General features: G+C 37.3%; 1 pseudogene; it reads right to left on the reverse strand.

The window, feature by feature from the left end:
* The window catches only part of LOC123256841, a 91,063-nt pseudogene that overhangs the window by 40,454 nt on the left and 26,721 nt on the right, over positions 1 to 23,888 (reverse strand).

Raw genomic sequence — 23,888 nt, forward strand, 5'->3', positions numbered from 1 at the left:
TTCTTTCTTTCGTTCTTTCTTTCTTTCTTCCTTTCCTTCAAACCCTTAGCTTCCACCTTGGAGTCATATTGACTCCAAGGCAGAAGAGTGGTAAGGGTAGGCAATGGGGGTTAAGTGACTGGCCCAGGGTAACACAACTGGGAAGTGTCTGAGGCCAGATTTGAACCTAGGACCTCCCATCTATAAGCCTGGCTCTCAATCCACTGAACTACTCAGCTGCCCCCTGCCTCTCTCTTTCTCTGTCTCTCCCTTGCTATCTTTATTCCTTTCTCCTTCTCTTTTTTCCCTGTCTTTGTCTCTGTCTCTGTTTCTCCTTCCCCCTCCCTCTCTCTTCCTCTTCCTCTTTCTGTCTCTCTCACTGAGTCTCTGTCTCTCTATGTCTATTTCTCTCCCTCTAGCATATTCAAAGAAAATAAAAAGAAGTTTGAGTTTACAGATGAGGAACTGGAGCTTATGAAAGAGTAAATGATTTACTTGTGACTATTCATCTGATAAGTCTGATGCTGGATCTGAACTCAGAGCATAACCTCCATCAGGCCATATGCATTTTAGGAAATACTGTGCTTCCATAAATCTTGTTGAAAACTTGTGATGAGGACTGTTGAATTCAGCTCCTAAGGGGTAACGAAGGAGAAAAGAATTTCTTAAAGTTTATTTTCTCTGTGGAAATCCAGGCTAGACGGTTTCAATGACCTTGTCTTGGCTTCTTGTGATCTCGAAGTTACCTCGTCAATAAAATAGAGAGGTGGGAGGGGGGAAAGGAACCACACAAACCACAGTGAACTGACAGCAGATACTCTACAATCTAAAACAATGGAGACCAGAATTTCAGTCCCTGGAGAGCTTTATTGATCTAGGCTCATTATCTGAGTAAGGGAAGACCTGCTAAGAAAATAACAGAGGGGAAGTAAATACACAAAGAAATACTGTGTCAATCTATTCCCCTATGTTTCCACTCGCTATCTCTGTTACTTTCTATATCAAAATTCTACTCTCTGCCTCCCATGAGCCCTTCTCTATTAGAATGAAAGCTCCGTAAGGCCAGGCACTGTCTTTGCTTTTGTATTTGTATCCCTATTACTTAGCACAGTGCTTGGCACATAGGAAGTGATTAGCACATGCTCAGAATATCTAGGCTCAGACTGACCAGTCACCATTACAATTAGTTGGAGTAAATTTATTAAATCTTTCCTTTGTGGTATATATAAGCTGGAAATAATCACATTTGACCTATCCTCCTCTGATTAGCTTAAATTCTACTTCATTAACTCTAGTCTAACCTCATTTATTCATTCATTCATTCATTCATTCATTCATTCATTCATTCTTTCTTTCTTTCTTTCTTTCCATTCATTGTGATCACAGAAATGGTAGCAGAGATCTCTCGAAAGGTGCTGCCAGATTATAATCTGAGAATTCAAGCTCATTTTGAGCCCTGTAACTAACCAATTCAGAAACAGCACACAAGGAACACATTTCTTTCTTTCTTTCTTTTTCTGTCTTAGAATCAATACTGAGTATTGGTTCCAAGGCAGAAGAGTGGTAAGGGCTAGACAATGGGGATGAAGTGACTTGCCCAAGGTCACAGAGCTAGGAAGTTTCTCAGATCAGATTTGAACCCAGGACCCCCCATCTATAAGCTTGTCTCTCAGTCCATGGAGCTACCCAGCTGCCCCCTTCTTATTTCTTTTTATTGGTCAGGAGGGAGATAATGGAGGTTCAGAATTTTGAGATGAATTTCATTCCTAGGACCTCATAGTGAGCTATAAATTTCATGGAAGTGGCTCTTACAAAATCAAGTTGGTTATAATCTCATTGTATTCCATACTTCAGTGTCAGAGTGATATCTAGCTATCATACAACATTATGGGCCCTATATTTAAGAAAAGTATTTCTTTCTCTCCTTAGTTATAATGCAATTATTAACTCTTCCTTTTTTGGTACATATGGCTAAAAGTGTGGCTGTCAATAACAAAACCCTACTTGTACTACTGGTGCAGACTTTCTTTTTTTCTTTTTAAATTTTGCCTTCTGTCTTAAGAGTCAATCCTGTGTATTGGTTCCAAGGTAGAAGAGTGGTAAGGGCTAGACAATGGGGGTGAAGTGACTTGTCCAGGGTCACACAGCTAGGAAGTTTCTGAGGCCAGATTTGAACCTAAGGATCTGCCATCTCTAGACCTGGCCTACTGAGCCACCTATTTGCTCCCTAGCACAAGATCTCTTAACCCGTTTCATATAATGGATTCCTTTGGACAGTCTAGTGAAGCCTATTGTAGCTCTTCTTGGAATTGTGTTTTTAAAAACTAGAAGAAATGTTACATTGAGTTATAAATTAGTAGAAGTTTTTTTTTTCTTCCAAGTGGATGTTTGTCTTGATATCTAGCCACAGACTTCAAGTTAAGAATCCCTGTTCTAGACCCAGAAAAAAATCTCAATAATTTCATCATGTTTTCCTTGATCACTCAAAGACTATATTAAAATTTTTCATCTTCTGATCTCCCATGATATCTATTATTTGTTCCACACATTTTGGCAGTCAATTGTATGTGATTTTTTTACTCATTTCATTTGTGTAATACACAGCTCTCTTTTAAAATTGTAAGCTCCTTGGAGGCAGGGAATATGGTTTAACCTCCATTTTTTTTGTCAATAACACAACCTAGTCCAGGTTTGGCAAAGAACTTCCTTTCCAACTTTAATGTTAAAGTGCCATTAAGGCCTTAAAACCTTTACTTAAAGAACTCCCTGGATCTCAAGGCCACTCATTCCTCTTTGATAGATCTTCAATTGTTTTTCTAGAAAGCATCCTAAATTTCTCCCTTTTGCTCCTATTTTTGCTTTCTGGGAGCAAAACAATATAAGTTTAATACTTCTTGCACGTAAATACCCTTTAAATATTTGAAAACAGTTATGTTATCTGAGTCTTCTCTTCCCCATTTTAAAACTTCCTACTTCCTTCAACTCAGTGATTCCCAAAGTGGGCTCCACCACCCCCTGGTGGGTACTACAGTGATCCAGGGAAGTGGTGATGGCCACAGGCACATTTATCTTTCCTATTAATTGCTATTAAAATAAAAAAATCAATTTCTAGGGGTGCTAAGTAATATTTTTTTCTGTAAAGAGGGCAGTAGGCCAAAATAGTTTGGCAACCACTGCTTCAACTGATTCTCTCACATAGCACAAACCCGTGGTGGTCCTTCACCTACTTGGTTACCTTCTTGATGCTTTTCAGTTTGTTAATGTCCCCCTAAAGAAGAAGTTTCCTAAACTGAGTCTGATTAAGACCCTTTTGTGTACTGCCTTCCCAATTAGATTTTAAACTCCTTAAGGGCCAGGACTGTTTTTGTTTTTTCATATTTATGCCCCTAGAACTCACCACAATTCCTGACACAGGTTGTTGTTGAGTTGTTTCTGTCATGTCAGACTCTGGGACATCATTTTTCTTCCCCCTTGCAGAGATATTGGAATGATTTACCAATTCTTTCTTCAGCTTATTTTACAGATCAGGAAATCCAGGCAAACCAATTTAAGTGACTTGCCTAGGATTACTTAGCTAGTGTTTGAGGCTGGATTTGAATTTAATCTTCCTGATTTTAAGTCCCACCTCATTTTGCAGATGAAGACAATAAGGTCCAGCAAGTGATGTGCCACATAGTTAGTTAAGAAGCAGATCATCCTGAAGCTAAATCCAGTGCTCCTTCCACAGCATCACACCATTTACAATCCACATTGGTATACTTTTGAACTATAAAGTACTTATCTTCATGGTTATTCCTTATATTTTCCAATCCCTGTCAGTGGAGATCCCACCTGGATTCTCTTGAACCCTTTTGTCTTCCTTCTCTATGATACATGACATTGTTAAAATGCCCTCTGCCTTGGTAACTAAACAAGGACTCAAGTCATCCATCTCACAATGTAGACTGACAATCTAATTCAATATGCACCTCTCCAGATACTGCCAGAGACTCTTGGGTAACAAAAACCCATTCACTTTCAAACATCTGGCACTCTGAGTTGAGCAGACACAGCAGGAGGAAAAAAAGAGGAAAAACCACAAGGGATTGACATGGATAATGATGGAGCCAAGCAAAGCTTTAGCATCCTTCGTAGCATCTTTTATCTGCAATGTTTATTTTCAGTGATGAAGGTGGGAAAGTCATCCTGGGAAGACCCTTTGGAGCATGTATTATTGGTTGTGTTTTTTTGTTTTGAGATGTTATACAGCTCTGAGTCATAGAACAATATAGTCTCTGAAAAATGAAAAATGAATATTGCTCAGAAAGTGAGAGAGAGGAGTATAGTGAATGAAAGCAGATTGTGAAATGTATTAAATAAGGAAATACTAAATAAGGATATTGAAGAATAAATAGTATAAAGCATGGAAATCAAAGAAATGCACTAGTAGAGAGTAGTGGCTAAGTATAAGACTCAGAGCCAGGAAGACAAGTTCAAATCTTGCTTCAGAAACTTAATAGGGGTGTGTGATGTTAGGTAAGTCATTTAACTTCTTTCAGTCTTAGTTTCCTCTTCACTAAAATGAAAGGAGCTGAACTCTATGGACTCCAAAATCCACTACAGATTGAAATCTATATGATACTGTGATGATGGGCTAGTTAAGAGGAGAGAATAAAGTCTAATCAGCAGACAACTGGTACATTCCACTGGGATCCTTATCATGTTAAGAGAAATCGAGGAAGACAGAGAACAGTATCCATTGACAGTCTTTCACTGAGGGACATTGCAGTGGACACCTAATCATAAGGGACAAAAAATGGATATCTTTGGCTGTCCTTACTAATTTAAATGTGTGGGCTCATTCGTGAAGGTTAGTCACGGCTCAGCAGGACATTAAAGGAGTAAGGGAAAATAAGGAAATGATGGCTTTGAGCATTGGTATTTTCCAGGTGAAACTATTTCAAGAGGAAAGTGTCATGTGGAAAGCTACAGCTCTAGGTTTACTTCTTAATATAACTGGGGATATTTCATCCTGTTCATTTCCTTCCACAGGCCTGGGAAGCAGATAGAGGAATGGAGAACGAGGGCCACCGATGAAATGTCTAATTCATATCTGACATTTTGTACACGAATAATCTTGGTAGTGCTTTTAGGCTCCTTTGAACAAGAGAGAAAAATTTCCCACTGGAGTAAATTTTCTGTCTAGGAATACTCCATTTTGCCTTATTTTTAAAATTCCTAAATTTGGGGGGTATTATTTTTTTCTTTATTTTCCTTTATATAGGCTATCTCTGATACCTGGAAAGATTTCTCTTTTACTCTTTGGAAATGCTAGCTCCCTTTTCATTAGTTCCACTCAAGTAATACCTCCTACATGTGGCCTTTCTTGTTTCCTCCTCTCTTTAGTGCTTTCCCCTGGAATTATTATTTTTATGGCATTTACTTAGTTGTGTACATGAAGAGGCAATGCAGTATGATGGGTAAAATACTGACCCCAGAGTGATAAGACCTGGATTCAAATCCAACCTGTGATGCATACTATTTGTGTGACCCTGGGAAAGTCATTTAATTTCCCTCATCAATTTTCTTAACTGTAAAATGAAGATGTTAGACTAGAACATTTTTGTGATATCTTCTAGGTGTTTAATGCCAGAGCTTAAAACAGTGCCTGGAAGTAGTTAAGTATTGTTAAGTAGACAGTTATGTATTGAATTGAATTGTATATGTAAAAGGAGGAGTATTTAAAAAGCTATTTATTCATGCAAGAAGGATTAGACTTGTTCTCCTAGGCTTAGAAACAATGGTAACAGGATAGATAAAAACTTGTAGGATGTTATTAAGAAGGGATGCTTATATGAAGAAATCCACAAATTCTAAAAGGGAAGCATGAGAGAGAAAACATGTAAATGAAGGTCAATGGAGGAAGAAATGGAAATGATTATTTCATTGTGATATACCATAGACCACCTGGATGGAAAGAAACAATAGATGAGGAGTTTGGGGTATAGAACACAAGAAAGGCACAGAATAATTATGAGTAGTGATCAGAGATTTAAATCATCAGGATTTACTGGAGCTCTCTGTGTCTCTTTCAAGCAAACCAGCAAATAATTTCTTGACTTGCTCAAGGGAGGAATTCTATAGTGGTTCTGATTTTCACTAAAGGGTGGTCCCTCTCTCCTAGAATTTTGTATTTGAGAAATAAAATAAATATAGGCATAGCCTGAAATACAGCCTAGATTGTAGGAAAACAGACTCAAACAGTTTAGATTAATGAGGTATGCTCCAATTGAGTAAAATTATTAGGTGGAAATCATTCCAGGAGGTATGGGATATGATCAGGAATGGGCAAAAATAGCAAACTGGGTATGGATACTCAAGCTAAGTTGGGATATGGTAAGAGAACGCCTCTTTGGTTATGATGAATTCAAAATGAATTACATCTTCAGGTAATGGAAGAGCTAATTGATATAATTGCCAAATCTGTCATGATAATATAAAAATATCATGGAAAACAGAGACTTGGAGAAGGGTAGATGTATTGATTTTCAAAAACAGGGAAGAAAAGAGAATCTGAAAACTATAGGTCAATGAGATTGACTTTGATTCTTGGGAAATTGGAGAAGAGATCATTAAAGAGACGGTTGGCCAATACCTATAAAGGAAAATAGTGATTACAAAAATCCAGCAGGGTCCATCAAGAACAGATCATGCTACACTAATAGCATTGCCTTTCTTGACAGGGTACTTCAACTAGAGGATGAGGAAAATGTAAATCTTGTGATACTTTTCCAAAAGTATCTATTCTTGTGAAGGAGATGGAGAAATATAACTTAGATACTAGAATTTGTTGTTAAGTCATGTCTGATTTTTCATCACCTCATGAACCAGGTTGTCCATTGGTTTTCACGGTAAAGACACTGGAATGGTTTTCCATTTCTTCCTCCAAGTGATTAAGGCAAACAGAGGTTAAATAACTTGCCCAATCACATAGCTAAGAAGTGTCTGAGGCCAGATTTGAACTCAAATCTTTCTGACTCTAGACCCAGCACTGTATCCACTGAAACATCAAACTGTGTCCTAGGTAATAGAATAATGACATAGAAACATCACTGGGAGTTCAGTTTTGAATACTATAGTTAAAGAAGGAAATTGGTAAGCTTGGAATGTCTTGAGGAGGACAACTAGGCTGGTGCGTAATTGGTTTAAATCTTGTGCCTTTGAACTACATTTCCCTAGAGTCCACTGACTTCCTGTTGTTATGTGCTGACCTAGCCAGGGGATAAACTGGGTGGTCTTCTGTGACTAGCTTTCTTTCCTTCCTATGCCGGCTTGCAGCTGGGAACACAGGCTGTTTGAACAGGTAGATTAGCCATGGGCACGTGTTTTTATTTTGTTATTTATTTATTCCTTTACTTCTAGTGATTATTAATGAATGTTATAAAAACATAATATTTAAAGTTATTATTATACATCAATTTTAATTTTTACACTGGTAAAGGATCATGAGTCCATGCAACAGAAGGATTATTGAAGGAGAGCTGCTTCAGGAGACACTGGGATCCCCTTCACTGGGAGTCATGAAGTAAACACTAGGGGACCAGATTGTGGAGGGGATTTTTGTTCAGTTGGACTAGATAGATTCTCAAGTCACTTCTGAGCCTGAGGTCCTACACTTCTTTTTCGGTGATCCTTGACATCTCTTCCAGTGTTAACATTTGGATTTCATATGATCATATAACAGGAAATTGGCATGTTTCTATCAATTGACAGGCATTTATTAAACACCTACTATGTATCTTGCATTATACCGGTTGCTCATCTGCCACCTTCACTTCTATTAATTGATCTGCTGAACAGAACTGGAGGAAATTATGTAGCTTTACCAACTGGGTTCATCAGGAATGTATGTTCTCTAATCTCAGTTGGGCAATTACCACTGTTAGTAATCTTTTTATTCTCCTCTCATCACCTTAAGGAGTACTTTTAATCCTCTCTAATCAAATCTCTATCCCACTTCTCATCAGAAGCTGTTTCAAATCTTTTCTTTTCTCTTCAAGCATCCAATATATCCTTACTCCTAACTCTCTCATCTAAGGATTTTGCCTTAGACTTTACTGAGAAAATAGAGGGTGTTTGCCGTGAACACCCAATTTCCCTTTTGTCTTCTTCTTCAAACCCCTTGATATAATCCCTTAAGTAAGAACATATTTAGAGAGAATAGAAAATAGCTAAGGATGGAGCTTTGGGGAATACCCACCATTAGGGGCGAACTGACTACCTTTTATCTCACTGTTCTTTTTCCTCTATTATATTGTCTTTTTCATTTGTATCTGCTCTCTGGGTGTCAGCCTGTAGAGAATCAAAATATTGGGCTCTTTGTGACTTGTAATAACATAAGCATCCCTGCATGCCTTAGATTGGTATTTGAAAGACACTGTGCTAAAAGATGCCTTTCCAAATATTTTAAGATACAGTCAAATCAAATTTTATTTACAAGTCATCTTCAACAGTGTTAATGATAAAGCAGTGTGTGAACTATCACTATATAAATGCGAGTTACAACAATGTAGCTTGGATTCCTTTTACTTTTCGATGCAGCCAGCCACTGAGCAGGAGACCCTACAGGTCAAAATATTGAATTATTCTCCCTTAATTCTGAGAAGGTGTGCACTGCAGGACTTAGCTGAGATTGATTCTTTATATTAGTTTGAGGGGATGATGCTGTCTACTGTCTATCAGAGGCAAAGAGTAGGGGAACAGGAAATAGCTGAAGGTCAACATGGGAAAGTGAGAAACTTTCTAGTGTTTTTTTTTTATTATTCCCAAGTCCTGCATTCAAATTTTGGCTCTGTCTCTCACTATCTATGTGATCTCAGACAATTAATTTAATTTCCCACAGCCTCGACTCCTTCACTTGTAAATCAAGTGGCTTGGACTAAGATGGCCTTGAGGTTCCTTTCAGTTCTAAATCTAGCACACCATGTTCCAAAATCTGGTTTTCATGAGATGATTTCAACTTTTGGTTTTGTGAAGAAAAATTCCACAGTAGAAGACACAATCTTATTCAAATACATAATAGACAGCCCCTAAACCTCAATATATTCTATAGCCTTGTTAAATGATATTATATATCACCCATGCCATACTATGACTATTTATGTGAATAATTGTTAAGTTACACATCCCAAGGTACGTTAGAAATTGTATACTGTATATAAATTGTATAGTATATTGCATTTCATTAATGTGTCCCAGGGCATCAAATCACTCTTTTGTTCAAAAATTTCATGTGGCTCCCTTTTGCCCCTAAGATAAAATATGAATTCCCCATCCTGACATTTAAAGCTCTCTATAAACAAGTTCTAATTTATCTTTTGAAAGACATTTCATATTGTTTCTTTTTACACGGCCTCTATTTAATTATCATTATTCTAGTCAGCTTACTTTTCACCTTACTTGACATGCTATCTCCTATACTTGTGCCTTCTCAAAGGCTGTCTGCCATGTCTGGGATGCCCTCCTTCCTCTCTTCAACTTTTTAGAATACCTTGGTTCCTTTGAGGTCAACCCATGGGCTACTAAGCCTATGAAGCCTTCCCTGGGCCATGCTCACTCCTGCTCTAAATTCCCTTCTATTTATTTCTGCTTCCATGTTGTGTCAACCCTCTTTGAGGGTTGGGATTATTATGTTGTGCCTTTACAATTCCTCAGTACCTAGGACAGTACCTGGCATGTAGCAGACATTTAATAGTGTTTGTTACTTTTTTTTTAATGGATAGTCATCAGATAGGCAATGACAAAGAAAATAGAATATCCTGGACCTCAAAGAGCTTACATTCTAAAGTGGGAAGAGAACCCATAAGTGTAGATAATACAAAGGAAGGAATAAGTGAGGTAAAGTGAAGAAACAACATATTGGGTGTGGATGGAGCACTAGAAATGGATTCAGAAAATCTTGGGCTCAAATCTATCTCAATCACATATTAACTGTGTGATTCTGGGCAAATTATTTAAATCCTATGCCTAAATGATCTCATTTAATAAAATGGGAATGGTGAAATTGATAGTCTCTACGTGATCCATCCCAGATCTAAATCTGTGATCCTGGGATAATGGATATTAGTCTCTGTGTATCTGGCTTTCTATATCCATGTACCCCTAGAGACTCAAATAGGGAATGGAGTTGCACTGTGGTCATCCATACTCTCATTCGTCCCTACCATGACCCTAGGATGTCCTTTCATAGAGGCTTGTAGAGTTGAGTGTGATATAACACAACAAGCATATGTTAAGTACCTATGATCTAATAAAGCATGGTGCTAATAACTGGCGGGGGGGAGGAATACAAGGTTTTATTATAACATGATCTCTCACCACAAGGAGTTTATGGTTTAGCAGAAGGCAAATATGCTTATAGAAAGTTATAATAATAATAGCTAACATTTAGATAGTCATTTAAGACGTGAAAAGTGACTTACATGGATTATATCCTTTAATAATATTACATGGTAAGCTCCTGAGAGAGGAACACAACAGAGTATTATGTAGTCTGTAGCAAAACTAAATTATTCATGGGGGAACACAATCCTTGACTTTGACCCCAGGCTATATGGAGGAGCTTACAGATCACAGACAATCCCACAAGAATACTTGAAGAAGGTCAAATAAGGATGTCACCCACTGATAAGGGCAGGTGATCATTTGGGCAAGAAGTAACCAAAAGGAACACAAATCACGCTGAAGCAGGGGGAAAGGGAGAAAGGGGTGACCAAATAAAAGGACAGGCAGCAAAAATAAGTCTATTCAAATAAATGTCTTACCATGGCCAGGGGAACGATGCCTACAAGGTCCTTCTGGCTGATGAAAATTTCAGAGACGGCAATGTCTGTGGTTCCCTTGCGGGGATACTCTACTTGCCAAGTGATGGGCTGAGTCCCCGACAGGCTGCTGAAACTGGCTATTTCAAAGTTCATCTGGACCACCTCACTGAATAAACTACTGCTCCTGAAATTAAAGTAGGGAAAAATATGGAATCAGATCGGTCGTCTACAAAACAATGGCTCCTCCTTCCCTTTCCACATACAAATGAAATACGTCTCATTGACATGAGAACACAAGAATAACCAAGCCATCCAAACTACCATAATAGGTTTTCATTTCTAAACTGCTGGTCTTTCTCATGTTACCTCACAAAACCAGAAAGTCACTCTGGGGTTCAAGCCAGAAGGGCTCTAATTTCAGCTTTGCCAAGACACCAGGTCCCCCCACCCCCAATTTGCGAAATGGTAAAAAGACTCAACATAATTAAAATAGATGTTAAAATTTATAAAGAGAATAAAGTAGTGAAAAATCCCACCTATATTATCCTTTCAAGTTAGTATACACATTTAAAAAGATACCGTAAGTAATGGGGTTAAATGAACTTTCTTTATAGAATTCATTTAAAAAAGGAAAAGAAAACAAAATGGGATTAGAATCCTAACAAGGTATTATTAATTGCTTAATGATAACAATAATAATAATTAATAAGAATTACCCAGTTAATAATAATAATCTCCTGATTGTTATAATAAAAGAAATAATAACTAATAATTATTAATGGATTAAAATAATAATAACTAGTAATCACATAGCACCATAAGGTTTCCAAAGCATTTTCCAATTATTATCTCATTTAATTCTTACACCAATCCTGGGAGCTAGGTAATATTGTTATCTCCATTTCATAGATGAGAAAAGCAAGGATGAGAGTTTAGTTGCCTTTTCCAGGGTCACACAACTAATAACTGTCTCAGGCAGGATTTGGAGTTAGGTCTTCCTGACCCCAGGTCCAGAGCTTTATTCATTGTTCAAACTAGCTACCTTATGATATCTATTGACTACAGCAATGGAAATGGAAATAAAATCCATAAAACTGAATAAAACTGAATTTTATGAAATTATAGTGACAAGTTTCATCTCAAAGAAAAGATATGAAGAAGATACTACCCCTCAAGTTCTTTCTAAAAGTAGGGGTCTATGAGTACAGGACCTTGCATATAATACCATTTTTTAAAAAATGGTGGTTAGTTTTGCTAAATTGTATTTATTTTTCCTTTTTCAGATCTCTTTTTTCTTCTATTGAAGGATTGTTCTCTGAAAGAGGCAGAGAACATAGGAAAATCTAGGAAAATAAAATAAATCAATAAATGTTTATTAAAATGGAATAATGTCTTTATTATATTATATCTCTATTATTTTATTATATTTAATTTATTTAAATTAAATTAAATTCATTATTTTTATTAAATTTATTAGATTTATTAAATAAATTTAATTTATTTAAATATATACAATATATTATTACATATACATATGTAATAAGTACTTTGAGATCCTTCCCAATAGAGAATGATGGTTGCCTCTCATAACTTTTCCTTATTCATTGGCTTCCATTTTCTTTTTAGACTTTGTGCATTTGGGAAGGAAAGAGATAGCATTTTCTAAAAATTTTCTGTCTGTCATTTAGATTAAAAGGGCAAGAAGAACTCTTTTCTTCCAACTTTTTTATTTTACAGATGAGGAAACAGAGGTTAGCCATGGTGAAGTAGACTGGTCAAATTCACTTAGAGTTAGTAACAACAGCTTTTTAAATTGTGGCTTTCTCAAGATTTCTGTTAAACATACCTTCATTAAATTATTTCCCCTTCTACCCAAATAACTCCAACTCAACAAATTTCACTAATATTAAAAAAGTATGCAAAGGAAAAATAAAAACAAACCGAATAACTGGGATACCTGATATAGCAAACATTTTAGATTTAGAAAAAAAAAAGTAGTGATTAGCTTTATGTGAAATTGGCTCCAGGATATTCTAGCCTCAAAGATCTGGATCCCTCGAGCTATTTTGTTAGATAGCCAACAGAGATAATATTATGGTCATGATGAATGCTTCCTAAATGAAGAGACATCTTCTTTTCCACATTTGAGGATTACAAATGAACAAAATCCAAACTTCTCATCACATGACCAACAATTTAAATTCCTTGAGATATACTGAATAGAGAACAATGCCTTAGCATGGTAGGTGATGGGCTTTTAGAAGAAGTCACTCTAAGGAAGGAAATTAGACTCTTCTCTCCAATCTCTAGGGTCCACTAAATAGGGTGGGAGTGTCAAGGAGGCTCATGGGTGGCATTCATCAAGTGTCATTGGTGGATAGGAGAAATATTTCAAAGTGGCTGAAGCAAGAAAGGAGAATCTGACACTAAAATTATGTGGTGACAATGAAGGCAAATTATGGTATTGAGATATAGATTCATTAGTCAATGATTAAGGCATTTTCTGGATCATAAATAATAAGAGAAGAACAAATCAAACAACACAGATTTCACTATACTCCTCAGCAAACTGGCAATGATAATAAAAAAAATGCTGGAGGTGCTGTGGAATGACAGGCACATTAATGTATTGGGGAATTGTTTAATGTAATGCTGGAATTGTGAATTTGTCAAACCATTTGCAAAGCAATTTGGACTTAGGCAAAGAAAGTAACTAAAATGTCCATGTTCTTTGATCCAGGGATTCCACTGATAGCCATTGACCCCAATGTGGTAAAGGATACAAAGATAGGTCCCATCTACACCAAAATACTTATGAAAGCTCTCCTTTATGAAGAATCAGGAAAAAAGCAGCTCTCATTGGTTTGGTACTGAACAGACTTTTCTCAGGCTTCTCATAGCCACCCAGTAGCACTGGACCCTGTCAATAACACTCTTCTTCTGATATGTCTCTAGGTTTTATGAATCTGCTCTTTTGGTCATGTAATAGTTTTCAAACAGGTGGCTCAGTGGACAGAGAGCCAGGTCTGAAGCAGGAAGACCCATCTTTGTGAATTCAAATATGGCCTCAGAAATTTACTTTGTGATCCTGGTCAAGTCACTTAACCCTGTTTGCCTCGATTTCCCACCTATAAAAATGATTTGGAAGCATTCATCAAAACAATATGGTACTGGCTAAGAGACAGAGAGGAGGATCAATGGAATAGACTTGGGGTAAATGACATCAGCAAGACAGTGTATGATAAACCCAAAGAGCCCAACTTTTGGGACATGAATCCACTATTTGACAAAAACTGCTGGAAAATTTGGAAAACAATATGGGAGAGATTAGGTCTAGATCAACATCTCACACCCTACACCAAGATAAATTCAGAATGGGTGAACGACTTGAATATAAAGAGGGAAACTATAAACAAGTTAAGTGAACACAGAATAGTTTACTTGTCAGATCTGTGGGAAAGGAAAGACTTTAAAACCAAGCAAGAGTTAGAGAGTTAGAGAAAATTACAAAATGTAAATTAAATGGTTTTGATTATATTAAACTAAAATAGTTTTTGTACAAACAAAAACAATGTAGTCAAAATCAGAAGGGAAACAACAAATTGGGAAAAAATCTTTATAACGAAAAACTCTGACAGGGGTCTAATTACTCAAATATACAAGGAGTTAAAGCAATTGTATAAAAAAATCAAGCCATTCCCCAATTGATAAATGGGCAAGAGACATGAATAGGCAATTTTCAGGTAAAGAAATCAAAAGTATCAATAAGCACATGAGAAAGTGTTCCAAATCTCTAATAATTAGAGAAATGCAAATCAAAACAACTTTGAGGTATCACCTCACACCTAGCAGATTGGCTAAAATGAAAGAAGGGGAGAGTAATGAATGTTGGAGGGCATGTGGCAAAATTGGGACATTAATGCATTGCTGGTGGAGTTGTGAACTGATCCAACCATTCTGGCTGGCAATTTGGAACTATGGCCAAAGGGCTTTAAAAGACTGCCTGCCCTTTGATCCAGTCATACCATTGCTGGGTTTGTACCCCAAAGAGACCATAGATAAACAGACTTGTACGAAAATATTTATAGCTGTGCTTTTTGTGGTGGCAACAAATTGGAAAAGGAGGGTATGTCCTTCAATTGGGGAATGGCTGAACAAACCGTGGTATATGTGGGTGATGGAATACTATTGTGCTAAAAGGAATAATAAACTGGAGGAGTTCCAGGCGAACTGGAGAGACCTCCGGGATCTGATGCAGAGCGAAAGGAGCAGAGCCAGAAGAACACTGTACACAGAGACTGATATACTGTGGTAAAATTGAATGTAATGGACCTCTGTACCAGCAGCAATACAATGACCCAGGACAGCTCTGAGGGATTTATGGTAAAGATGCTGCCCACATTCAGAGGAAGGACTGCAGGAGAGGAAACATATAAGAAAAACAACTGCTTGAACACATGGGTCGGGGCGGACATGATTGAGGGTGTGGACTCGAAACTACCACACCAATGCAACTACCAACAATTTGGAAATAGGTCTTGATCAAGGACACATGACAAAACTAGGGGAAATGTGCATCGGCCATGGGTGGGGGGAGTGCGGGGGGGAAGGGGAAAGTAGGAGCATGAATCATGTAACCATGTTAAAAATGAATATTAATAAATGTATAAAAAATTTAAAAAATCTGTTTAAAGATGGAAAAAAATTGATTTGGAGAAGGAAATGGCAAACCACTTTAGTATCTTTGTCAAGAAAATCCCAAATGAGGTCATGAAGAGTAAGATGTGATTGAACAAGAATGTTATCATTATTTTAATTAATGAGTTTTCTCTCCCCTCCCCTTATCTGGGTTCTCCTTCTCAGTTTCTTTTGCTAGGTATCCACATCATCTCCTCTAAATGTCATTATAGCCCAAGCTTGTTCTAGACCTTATTTTCTCTCTATTCTCATTAGGTGATCCTATCAGCTCCCACAGGTTCCATTATCATCTCCATGCAGAAGACTTCAAGACCTAAATATCCATCACTAGTCTCACTCCTGATCCCATATTGCCTTGCTTCTTTGCAAAGGTAAGGAAATAATAGCAGCATTGAGGAGGGCAAGAAATGTCAAACCTAGCTGATGTATTGGCTTTGCTGAATTGTTTTTTCTCCTCTTGCTCTTGTATTATTTATTATAAGGGATGCTATCTGGGTGGGGAGGATATATATATGGAAATGGAAGAAATATAAAAATAAAAATGTCCCAAAAATTATTTTCAACATGATTAAGGCAGTCAGGTTAGCACACATTTGCTGAGTCCTAGGGATGGGGTTTTCTCTGATGCCTTTAAATGCCTTGCATAGAAATAAATATAGGTCCTTTTAACCTTAATCTTTATTGACATTTTTTGTTTTTATATCATTTTAATAACCCAAATATGTTCTTTCTCCTGCCCTATCTAGGGAGTCATGATCAGTGATAAATGTTTAATAAATGGCTTTCCTTAAAAAAAAGTCCATAGGACACACTTTTCAGTTTAATCTGCATTATTAACGATTTCTCCCTCACTTTAAGTTTAGACAATCAACAAAACAATAAATCAAACCCAGATCTGTAGCATTTGCCAGTTTAATTGGTTCTCGAGATCTGGGTTGATCTGGTTCCAGGACACCCCTGGCAGTCATCTCTTGTAACAAAGGATTAAAAAAAAAAAGAGAAAGAAGAAACAGTTTGGCAAAGCAAATCCACATATCCACAAGGCCAACTGTCTATGTAATGTTCCATACCTATAAAATCTGAAATCTTCTGAAAAGAAATAATGGAGCCTCAAATTCTGCTCTCTACTGGGGGTTCTCTTTTAGGACTGTGGCTTCTTCAGAGCCGTACCAAGGCAGGATAAACACAAATAATTGCCACCAAGCTAGAAAAACTGAATTTGGATTTTGTAATGTACTCTCCACTGTAGGCCACCCAGCCTTGCTAAGAGCATAAAGGCTCATAATCAGAAGGTTGACTACCTGATGGTAAATTTAATTTTATTTTTTAATATAAATTTTTTTTTATTTTTTAAAAAAAATTTTACTTTTTAATGTTTAACTAATTTTATTAATTAATGTTTTAATGAGTCAAAGCTTCTTATAAGACAATCCATTAAGGACTGAGAATCTGAGTCTCCGTAATATTATAACCTAAACTTTTTGAATTTGAAGAGATGTGCCTAGGATGGTTCTAAAGGTAGAAGAAGGTTTGCCCCTTCCTTTATCTCAGAAGGGAAGAAGTTGGAATTTGGGCTAAATATTGAGAAGTCATGACATGGAGGTGAAAGGGAGAGCACTCCAAGTCTCAGGGATAGCCAGGAAAAAGAAGTCATGGAGATTAGAGATGGAAGCAGCTAGGTGGCTTAGTGGATAATGCTTTAGAATTAGAACCTAGAAATTCTGAGTTCAAATCTAGCTTCATATTTTTGTCAGCTGTGAGATCTTGGACAGGTCATTTAACCTCTATTTTTCTCAGTTTTCTCATCTGTAAAATGATCATAATAACTGTGCTTGCCTCCCAGGATTTTTGTGAGAATCAAATCAGATGATATGTGTAAACCTTATATTATTGTTATGGAATGAGCAAACAGGTTATTTTTTCTAAATAAATAAATAAATAAACCCTTACCTTCTGTCTTAAAATCAATATTAAGTATCGGTTCCAAGGCAGAAGAGGGTAATTGGGGTTAAATGACTTGCCCAGGGTCACACAGTTAGGAAGTATCTGTGGGCAGATTTGAATCCAGTTACTCCCATTTCCAGACCTGGCTCTCTATTCTCTGAGCCACCTAGTTGGTTAAAAAAACAAACATTTTAGAGAGCCTACTATATATCAGGAAGTGTGCTAAAAAGTTGCAAACACTATAGGATCTTGTTTTATACCACCGAAGCATTCTAAAACTCTTTGCATAAGTTGAAAATCCCACAAAATAGTAAACTCCCCTATTTAATAAATATTTCTTTTATAAACATACCTAGGTACTTGTGACTTTTCTTAGGCTCTTCAGAGCTCCCAGCCTCATTACTCTTGTATGATGGGGCTATTATTAATAACTAAATAGTGATTTAACTAAATAATTTAACTAGGTAAGTATTTAACTAAATAAAATAATTTAAACTAAATATTTAACTAAATAAATGACATGGACACACAAGAATTTCAGATAAAGACTGATGGGAGATCTAATCTTTGTCACAAAACAATGTAGTGACTCCCACTAATTTTTCTCAGAGCAAGAATAAGTGCGATTGGGTGAACTGCTTTGAGATCGTACACAACTTGGGAAAATGGTGTGGATTTGGCAAATAACTTAAAAAAATTTACTTTATGTATTTTTCTGCTTTTATTTTAATTTTTGATTGCCATTCGTAAATATCTGAATTTATATGTGTTGAGTTTGCAGAAGATGAGGTCCTACTGCATATCATTTGGTCTCCTGGACAACTGTGTGACGTGGGTACTTTTCATTCTCATCATCATTAATTCTTAGGAACAGCAGATAGGTGAGAGGAGCTTGATCATAGAGTGAGCGTGTGAGTGGAGGGGAACAAAACCTAAGAAGACTAGAATGGTGAGAAAGGATCAAGTTGTGAAATGTTTTTCAAAGCCAAACAGAAGGTTTTTCCATTTGATCCTGGAGGCAACAGAAATCAGGAAGCCATGATGGTAGGAAGCTTTTTTCTGGTTGATACATGGGACACCTGAGATGAAATGCATCCATGTACAAACATAAATCCCAAGTCTAGAAGGTCAGAGGCTGATATCAAGGGATGCTGGAAACTCTGCTACCCACCCATCATCAGCGGCTAATGAAGAAGGAGGCCATGAGGGGAGGTCTAGACCTCTTTTGGGGCAGAGGTCTCCAAAGATCTAGAAGCAAATGGAAATCTTTGTGGAAGCCTCTTCTCCTAGTGGCCACCAGCCCTCTCTCCAGACTTGAGTGCATTGCATTTTGAGCCAGAATAATAGCTGCATTTCAGCACTTAAATGACTGCCCTGTAAGCCCAAGCCCACTTGTTAAATCAATAATTTGGATTTATTGCAGTAACTCATAAAATAAATTTCCAAAATTGGCTTAAAAAAAAGGTGTCTCTCACTCAAAAGCATATATATTTTCCCAAATAGTCACGATGAGGCTTTGACCACTGGGTATATAATTTACTAAAACCTCTTATTCTTGTAAGGCTATTTGGTTGGAAACTAAGAATGGTATTTAGAAAATGATGTGAAGGCTTCCCAGGGGTGGCTTGTGTGTGAGATAGCAGGAATTGAGAATCTTAAGAGTCAGAAGGGACTTTAGAGTCCACTTAACTCAAACTGTCGATTTAAATTACCTAGTCCAGAATTCTCTCCAGAGTTCACATTTATATAGTGCTTTAAGATATCTCATTTGAGCCTCATGACAACCCTTTTATTATTCCCATTTTACAGATGAAATCATTGAAGCAGACAGAGGTTAAGTGACTTATCCAGGGTCATACAGCTAGTGTCACAGGCAAGACTTCAACTCAGATTCCAAGTACAGTATTTAAATACAATCATTCATTAATGAACTGCCTCTATAATGTACTTCAATTAAGGAAGACATTCAAATGTACTGGTACAACTTTATTAGGAAGTTTTTTTTTTCCGTACATCAAGTCAAATTTTTGTTGTTGAGTTGCTTCAGTCATATCTGACTCTTTATGACTCCATTTGGGGTTTTCTTGGCAAAGATCCTGGAGCAGGTTGCCATTTCTTTTTCCAGCTCATTTTATAGATAAGGAAACTGAGGCAAACAGGATTAAATGACCTGTCTAGGATCACACAGTAAATAAGTGTCAGAAGCTGGATTTGAACTTATGATTCTCATTCTAAGCCCAGTGCTCTATCCACCTGGTCAAATTTTCTGCTCTACTATTAGCACCCCCTATTTCCCAAATGAGCAAGTCACTCCTTTGCTCAGAAACCTTCTGTGGCTCCCAATCAGCACTAGGATAAAAAAACCAAAATCCTCTGTTTGGCACTTCATAAATTGGTTCCAACCTACATTTTGAGATTTAATTTATATGATTTTTCTCTATGCCCTCTTTGCTACCCTTATTATGTTAGCTGACTAGCTATTTCCCAAAGCAGATGGGACATCTCTCATATCTGTCGCTGGTAGCCCTCCCAAGGGCTGTCTGCCATGCCAGAATGCCCTCCTTTCCTTTCTGCCACCTTTCAGGATTACTGGCTTCTTTCAAGGCTCAGCTCAAATGCCACTAACTGCATGAACCACCAGGTCATTAATTTTTTCTCCTTCCTTACCTACTTCTGTTATTTCTCTATTACAAACTGTATCTCGCCCCTACATCCCCACAAAATGACAGTTCTTTAAGGGCAGAGATTATATTATTTTTGCTTTTTGTATCACCCTGAGATCCTAACACTCTGGCTGGCACACAGTAGAAATTGAATATATTTTTGTGGAATTGTTGAACTTTAAAAAGTAGGAAGATAAAGAACCTCCCCCCGAGAATATCCTTGTTATCAAAGAGTTTATATTAAAAGGGTGAAGATACTCTCACTCCCTTTATTCCTCTTTCCATCTCTGTGTGATCCAGGACACACAACACCTCAGTGTTCATGAAGTCTGATAAAAAATTCAAATAGAAATCAAGCCACCTATTGATTTAGAAAACCACAAATTAGCATCATCTATGTTGAACTGTATTTTAATTTATATTGTTAATACATTTTTTCTTGATGCAACAAAAGTTAATTTACATGGTTCATGAATGTTACTGGCATTTAGACCTTTTTCCCATCCTCTAACAACTCCAAGCATGAAAGGACAGAGGAGACAATTAAGATTTACAAAGAAATGTTAAAAATTCTACTGCAACTTTATATGCTCACGCCCAAAGGGTTGTTATTTTAATATTTCTATTCAGAATCCTTCATGGAATATTTCTGCTGACAATCACAATGCATTGAGGATTTTTCTTTGGCCAATCTGTTTGATAACTCGCTTTAAGCAACTCACTAAGTCCAGACTTTACTTTTTCAGACAATATTCTTATAAGCACTGGTAGAAGGACTTTCTTCACTCAAGAAATCATAGGTCCAGCCCTTATCCTTACAAATGGTATATTGGTGCTGGGTGGAGGTAGAGCACTCTTGTAATCCTTGTTGCTGGAGAGGATAAGGCTGGTGGATTGCTTGAGCTCAGGAGTTCTGAGCTGCAGTCTGGCTAAAGCCAAATGAGTGTCCTTACTACGTCTGATACCAATATAGCAAGCTCTCTGGGAGCTGAAGGGATAAACCTAAAAGAGGGGGAAGCAGCTGTGGCATCTAAAATTATTGTAATCCCTGGGAGTTTGTGGGACGTGTTGGAGAAAGTTGTAGCAGAGAGCCCTGGGAGTTGTAGTTTCCTAGGGCTTATAATAATTTTAAATGCCACACAACTCAAATTGGAAATGGAGATGGCACAGGTTAAAAACTCAGTGAATTGGAGAGACTGACTCATGAGTAGTCATTATACTTCCAGTATGGGTGAGATAGGGAGACACAATCTCAAAAAAAGTGTGTGTGTGTGTGTGTGTGTGTGTGTGTGTGTGCATGTGTGTGTGATATTGTTTTACTGTAATAAATTGTGCTCTATATTTTTTTGGAGCTAAATAAATTTCAAAAGTGGAGCAGTGGATAGAGTGACAAGCTGGAATCAGGAAGACTCATCTTCCAGAGTTAAAATCTGGGGTTAGACCCTTACTAAGCTATGTGACCCTAGATAAGTCATTTATCCAATTTCCCTTGATTTCCTGATATATAAAATGAGCTGGAGAAGGAAATGGCAAAATACTCCAGTACCTCTGCCAAGAAAATTCCAAATGGGGTCATAAAGAGTCAGGTATGACTGCAATGATTGAAGAACAAGAAAAATTTCAAAATGGTGTTGCTCGGTGGGTGAATATGCATTCTGGGTTTTCTTGAAAACTCTAGTCCTGATCTTTAGGGGAAGAGGGAAGGAACAAGCATTCATTCAGTTCTTTCACATTTCATAATCATTATCTTTCTTTTTTTTAAACTTTTACCTTCTATTTTAGAATCAATACTATTTATTGGTTCCAAGGAATTAGAGAGGTAAAGAGCTAGGCAATGGAGGTTAAGTGACTCGCCTAGGGTCATAGAATTAGGAAGTGTCAGAGGCTAGATTTGAACCCAGGAATTCTTGTCTCCAAGTCTGATGCTCCATCCACTGAGCCACCTAGTTGCCTCTACAAATATTATCTAAATCTAGTGGTTGTAAAATATCGAGCATGAGTGAGCTGCAAAGGGAACTGTTGGTAGGGAATTGCATCCTAAATTTATAATTGTCACCATCATCTGAAAAAAAAACACACAAGACTCAAGCTGGATTGGGTCAGAAATAAACCCTTTGGTTAATGGTGATATTTCCTGCTCCAATTAGAATGAATGATCTTTCTGAGATAAAATAAACAGTGCTGTCGATGAATCAAGCAGGAACATCAGTTATCCAGGATACCTAAAATGATAAGGGATGAGAAGGAATCCAAGTGACCTCTTGCAATTTAGATAACAGTCATTTTCTATTGATTAGGTCAGTCCCTTAATGGAGGGTGAACATGTTAAGCATTTATCCTAAATCATTAAAACCCCTAGCGAAGGAGTCAGGGGAGGATGAAACTGCATTTTGCAATGAGTACACTAAACCTTCTCAAATTCTGTTTACATAATTAGTGGGACAGGATGAGGTAGGACTATGGACATATGGACATATGGAGTGAATGTTCAAGGCCTCCAGAGTAGGAGGAAGAGTGTGAAGTTTGCACATATCCTGAAATTGACTTGGAATGAGACTCATTTTCAAGAGTTCAAATCCAACCATTTCCTAACTACGTGACCTTGGGCAAGTCATTTAACCATGTTTGCCTCCGTTTCCTCATATGTCAAATGAGTTGGAGAAGGAAATGGCAAACCACTTCAGTATCTTTGCCAGAAAAACCTTAAATGAGGTCATAGAGAGTGAGACATGGCAGAAAATGACAGAACAACATAACAAATCCTGAAAATGTTTGGAAAGAGTAGTTATTGTTACTCAACACTGGAATATCTATTAAAAACAAAATCTGAGCCTTTAATACTCTTTCTGGAGTATAAGCTTTCATAGGAGATAAAAGAAAGGCCACTTATGCAGAGAAGTACAGGTGGCAAAAGGAAAATATGCCTCCTTCTGCCACGTTCTAGCATCTCAAGACAGGAGAACACAGAATTACAGATGCATAGAGTTGCTCGAGATCCCAGAGGTCATTTCAGTCATTCTCCTCCCTGAAATACAGCCCCGCTGTGCAACATGCCTGGAAAGTATCCTTTTAGCCACACCTTTTATTTTTAAATAACTCATTACCTTCCGTCTTAGTATTAATTCTAAGACAGAACAGTAAAGGTTAGACTAGGGATTAAGTGAGTTGTCTAGGGTCACATTGCTAGGATGTTTTTAAACCTAGATTTAAACCCAGATCCTCCCAACTCCAGGGCTAGTGGTCTAGCCACTGTACTACCTAGCTGCCCCCTTCTAGCCACTCTCAAACATTTCCAATAGCTGTGTGACTTTAGAAAAGTCACTTTGTCTTTGTCTCCTGCAGTTTCCTCATCTGTAAAATGGGGATGATAGTGCACACACACACACACACACACACACACACACACACACACACACTATTAAAAGGATCAAATGAGATAGGTGCTTTGTAAGCTTTGAAGAACTTTATTACTATTATCCTGAGGAGGAAAAGACTGGACCTGTGATTTCATCTATATAGAAAACTCCCAGGTGAGGAAACTCTCACCACTGATGTCTGTCAGCATCTTCTCTGAAACCATTAGTCTTACAGATTTGCCCAGAACACTGAGAAATTAAGTGATGTGCCCTGGGCCATACATAAAATTTGTGTAAGAGGCAGACCTTGAACTCAGCTCTCCACCCACTATGCCATGAGACTAAATGGTTATCACTATTATCATCACTGACATTGTCATCATCCTTGTCTTCATTATTCCTCCTCTTTCTTCTTCTTCTTCTTCTTCTTCTTCTTCTTCTTCTTC

Source organism: Gracilinanus agilis, chromosome 1, assembly GCF_016433145.1.
Source record: "Gracilinanus agilis isolate LMUSP501 chromosome 1, AgileGrace, whole genome shotgun sequence".
NCBI lineage: Eukaryota > Metazoa > Chordata > Mammalia > Didelphimorphia > Didelphidae > Gracilinanus > Gracilinanus agilis.